Consider the following 6,000-nt stretch of genomic DNA (forward strand, 5'->3'; position numbering starts at 1 on the left):
TGAACGTGGCAAGGTTGTTGGTGCCAGAAGGGCTGGTCTGAGTATTTCAGAAACTGCTGATCTACTGGGATTTTCACGCACAACCATCTCTAGGGTTTACAGAGAATGGTCCAAAAAAGAAAAAACATCCAGTGAGCGGAAGTTCTGTGGGCGGAAATGCCTTGTTGATGCCAGAGGTCAGAGGAGAATGGGCAGACTGGTTCGAGCTGATAGAAAGGCAACAGTGACTCAAATCGCCACCCGTTACAACCAAGGTAGGCAGAAGAGCATCTCTGAACGCACAGTACATCGAACTTTGAGGCAGATGGGCTACAGCAGCAGAAGACCACACCGGGTGCCACTCCTTTCAGCTAAGAACAGGAAACTGAGGCTACAATTTGCACAAGCTCATCGAAATTGGACAGTAGAAGATTGGAAAAACGTTGCCTGGTCTGATGAGTCTCGATTTCTGCTGCGACATTCGGATGGTAGGGTCAGAATTTGGCGTCAACAACATGAAAGCATGTATCCATCCTGCCTTGTATCAACGGTTCAGGCTGGTGGTGGTGGTGTCATGGTGTGGGGAATATTTTCTTGCCACTCTTTGGGCCCCTTGGTACCAATTGAGCATCTTTGCAACGCCACAACCTACCTGAGTATTGTTGCTGACCATGTCCATCCCTTTATGACCACAATGTACCCAACATCTGATGGCTACTTTCAGCAGGATAATGCGCCATGTCATAAAGCTGGAATCATCTCAGACTGGTTTCTTGAACATGACAATGAGGTCACTGTACTCAAATGGCCTCCACAGTCACCAGATCTCAATCCAATAGAGCATCTCTGGGATGTGGTGGAATGGGAGATTTGCATCATGGATGTGCAGCCAACAAATCTGCGGCAACTGTGTGATGCCATCATGTCAATATGGACCAAAATCTCTGAGGAATGCTTCCAGCACCTTGTTGAATCTATGCCACGAAGAATTGAGGCAGTTCTGAAGGCAAAAGGGGGTCCAACCCGTTACTAGCATGGTGTACCTAATAAAGTGGCCGGTGAGTGTATAGTGCACACAGATTAGACAGCGCCTGCCAACTCGCTGCCTGTCCCAAATGGGGCTCACAATCTAATCAACCTGCCAGTATGTTTTGGAGGAAACCAGTCGAAGCCCATGCAAACATGGAGAGAATATACAAACTTTTTGCAGATATTGATGCCGGACTTGACCCCAGGGCTGCAAGGCTGTAATGCTAACCACTAAGCCACCATGCTGCAGGAAATCCTTCAAAAATATTTAAAAAATAGCAGCAGTCCAGGCAAATCATTTCAGGTGAATAAAACTATGGTCTTTATTCCATGCAACGTTTGAAATGGTGACAGCATATCTCAACCAGAGGATGTCACAAGTCAAAATGTTGAATGTAATAAAAACGAAAGTTTTCTTCACCTGAAATCATTTGTCTGGACTGCTGCTATTTTTCTTAACGTAGATAGATAAAATCAATTGTCCAAAGCAGCATAGCAAGTATGTTACCATAGGATGTCATGCATGCCCACAGCATATGTTCCATGTAATGTGGAAGCTAACAGAACTCCAAAAGATATTGTAGAAAAAAATCTAATATATTATTCTGGTGAGCAACATTTTAGCTTCCGATCCTGAAGCCTTTGTAAAGTCTAGATAGATAGAAAAATATGACACAGAGATAGATTAGAATTAGAGATGATCGAGTATACTCGTCCGAGCTTGATGCTCGTTCGAGTATTAAGGTACTCGAAACGGCTCGTTGCTCGGACGAGTATTTCCCCTGCTCGAGATCGAGCATTTAATTAAAAAAACACAGTGAAGAACAATGAAGAATAGAATAAAAACAGTGAACACAGTGAACACATGATCATTTAAGTGAAAAACACAGTGAAGAACACAGTGAAGAATAGATTACAGATGTTCTGCACATCTGCTTACTTGTCGGAAGATACGCGCGGAACGGCAGCAGGGAGACATCGGGCAGCACGGGGGAGACATCGGGCAGCACGGGGGAGACATCGGGCAGCACGGGGAGACATCGGGCAGCACGGGGGAGACATCGGGCAGCACGGGGGAGACATCGGGCAGCACGGGGGCACAAGTAAGCAGATGTGCCGAACATCTGTAATCTATTCTTCACTGTGTTTTTCACTGCGTTTTTCACTTAAATGATCCTGTGTTCACTGTTTTTATTCTATTCTTCACTGTTCTTTACATCTGCTAACTTGTCGGGAGATAATATACGCGCGGAACAGTGAAGAATAGATTGCAGATGTTTGCATACATCTGATCACTTATCAGAAGACATTCTTTTTCAATTAAATAACACATTTTATTCCTGAACCATGGTCCCTTTGAAAAATGCTCGGGTCTCCCATTGACTTCAATGGGGCTCGTTATTCGAGACGAGCACTCGAGCATCTGGAAAAGTTTGTCTCGAATAACGAGCACCCGAGCATTTTAGTGCTCGCTCATCTCTAATTAGAATGATTAAATGTTTATTAGAGAGAAAACAATAACCTTAAGTTTCGTCTTTCTGTCCTGTCATTAACCGGTTTTATTCTTAGAGGGTGAGGAATTGTTGATCAAACACCTACTACTAATTCCTAAATGGAAATCAAACAGATGGAAATAGAATAATGCGCAGGAAAGAGAATAAAGGAATTACTCTACTGGAGGGAATGCTACCTAATTATGGATAATTAAAAAGTTATTAGAGATTATTATTACTGTCATATATTTATAAAACATCAATATGCTGCAGGAGTCAGTACAATACGGCGGTGATAGTCTGCAATTAGGAAATGCCAATAAGCCTATAGATGTGACATGATGTAAAAATGTTCTGATAAGATGAGGTTTTTATAATTAATCCTCCCATCCAGAAGTGTTTGGTGCATGCTATAGCATGTGCTATACTGCTGTCACAGAGATAATACATGAAGTGATGGCACAGTACAGAGATAATGCACACAGTGATGTCACAGTACATGTATAATACACACAGTGATGTCACAGTAAAGGGATAATACACACAGTGATGACACAGTACAGAGATAATACACACAGTGATGTCACAGTACAGGGATAATGCACACAGTGATGTCACAGTAAAGGAATAATGCACACAGTGATGTCACTGTACAATGATCATACACACAGTGATGTCACAGTACAGGGATAAAGCACACAGTGATGTCACAGTACAGGGATAATACACACAGTGATGTCACAGTACAGGGATAATACACACAGTGATGTCACAGTACAGGGATAATACACATAGTGATGTCACAGTACAGGGATAATACACACAGTGATGTCACAGTACAGTGCTAATACACACAGTAATGTCACAGTAAAGGGATTATACACACAATGATGTCACTGTACAAGGATAATACACACAGTCATGTCACAGTAAAGGGATTATACACACAATGATGTCACTGTACAAGGATAATACACACAGTCATGTCACAGTACAGGGATAATACACACAGTGATGTCACAGTACAGGGCTAATACACACAGTAATGTCACAGTAAAGTGATTATACACACAATGATGTCACTGTACAAGGATAATACACACAGTGATGTCACAGTACAGGGCTAATACACACAGTGATGTCACAGTAAAGGGATTATACACACAGTGATGTCATAGTAAAGGGATAATACACACAGTGATGTCACAGTACAGGGATAATACACACAGTGATGTCACAGTACAAGGATAATACACAGTGATTTCATAGTACAGGGATAATGCACACAGTGATGTCACAGTACAGGGATAATACACACAGTGATGTCACAGTAAAGGGATTATAGACACAGTGATGTCATAGTACAGGGATAATACACACAGTGATGTCACAGCACAGGGATGAAAAGCACAGTAATATCACAGTAGAGGAATAATGTGCACCATTTGTAACGGTGCAAGGAGAATAAAAACACTGATGACATAGTACAGAACTCCTATACACAGTGATAAGTAAATCAAATTGCATGATGTAGGATTTTATCCAAATTTTATAACAATTCAATTTTTCATGAAACTAAATTTCCTGTCAATTTATGTTACCAAAGTCCTAAAACTGGGAGGTTGTGGATAATGGTCGTGGCTGACTTCCTTGAGCCCTTTCTGGCTTGGTCCTTTGAACCAGTGTCCGCAGAATTTCTGTCAAGATCTGCAGAATCTCTATGTCTTTTTTTGTTATTTCTTTTATTACGGTGCTTGTTGCCTTCCATAGGCTCATTATTTTTGGGCAGTTCCATAAGATGTGTATGAGCTTTCCTCTGTTGCCCATGACTTAACCTGACTGAGGAAGAAAATATCAACGAAAATAGAAGAAAAAGGATAGACTCACAGCTCACCCCCACCCTCTACCCCTATACTCACCTTCCCTCTGACCCACTCCTGAATGTTAGGTCATTACCTAAAATGTTATTCTTGTTTTTTGTTATTCTGTTAAAAACAAATCTGCATAGACCATAATTTGCTCTCAACTAGATAAATATGATGACTAGAGATGAGCGAACATGCTCATCCGAGCTTGATGCTCGGTCGAGCATTAGGGTACTCGAAACTGCTCGTTGCTCGGACGAATACTTCGCCCGCTCGAGAAAATGGCGGCTCCCGCCGTTTTGCTTTTTGGCGGCCAGAAACAGAGCCAATCACAAGCCAGGAGACTCTGCACTCCACCCAGCATGACGTGGTACCCTTACACGTCGATAGCAGTGGTTGGCTGGCCAGATCAGGTGACCCTGGGATAGACTAGCCGCTGCCCGCGCTGCTCGGATCATTCTGTGTCTGGATGCCGCTAGGGAGAGAGCTGCTGCTGGTCAGGGAAAGCGTTAGGGTGTTCTATTAGCTTACTGTTAGACAGGAGTGATTCTCCAAGAACCCAACAGCCCTTCTTAGGGCTACAATAACGTTATACTTTTTTTTTTTTATTTGCAGCTAGTACCATATTGTGAGGAATTTGCAGGGGGACTTGCTACCGTTGTGTTTAGCTCTTAGTGACACACATATCCACCTCAAACACCAAAGTGGGACAATTTATTAGGGGTTTGATTTCAATTAGGCACAGTCTGCCATTTACTTTTTATTTTACGTTTATTTTTTTAATAACTCAGTGTCATCTCATCTTGCATAGTAGTGTGCTTTCATACTTGGCTAGAAAATAGCCATAGGAGAATCCAAACGGCTTACTTACGCCTACAGTAGCGTTATATATATTTGATTTCTGGTTGATCTGCTGGTGGCTGTACTTGCTGCAGTGCATCTACTAGCAAATTGTGAGCAATTTGTAGTGAGACTTGCGACCGCTGTGTTTTGCGCTTAGTGACGCACATATCCATTGCAAAGACCGAAGTGGGAAAATTTATTAGGGGTTGGATTTCAATTAGGCACAGTCTGCCATTTCCTTTTTTATTTTACGTTTATTTTGTTTAATAACTCAGCGTCATCTCATCTGGCATAGTAGTGTGCTTTCATACTTGGCTAGAAAATAGCCATAGGAGAATCCAAACGGCTTACTTACGCCTACAGTAGCGTTATATATATTTGATTTCTGGTTGATCTGCTGGTGGCTGTACTTGCTGCAGTGCATCTACTAGCAAATTGTGAGCAATTTGTAGTGAGACTTGCGACCGCTGTGTTTTGCGCTTAGTGACGCACATATCCATTGCAAAGACCGAAGTGGGAAAATTTATTAGGGGTTGGATTTCAATTAGGCACAGTCTGCCATTTCCTTTTTTATTTTACGTTTATTTTGTTTAATAACTCAGCGTCATCTCATCTGGCATAGTAGTGTGCTTTCATACTTGGCTAGAAAATAGCCATAGGAGAATCCAAACGGCTTACTTACGCCTACAGTAGCGTTATATATATTTGATTTCTGGTTGATCTGCTGGTGGCTGTACTTGCTGCAGTGCATCTACTAGCAAATTGTGAGCAATTTGTAGTGAGACTTGCGA

The sequence above is a fragment of the Engystomops pustulosus genome, chromosome 6 (genome assembly GCF_040894005.1).
Source record: "Engystomops pustulosus chromosome 6, aEngPut4.maternal, whole genome shotgun sequence".
Classification (NCBI taxonomy): domain Eukaryota; kingdom Metazoa; phylum Chordata; class Amphibia; order Anura; family Leptodactylidae; genus Engystomops; species Engystomops pustulosus.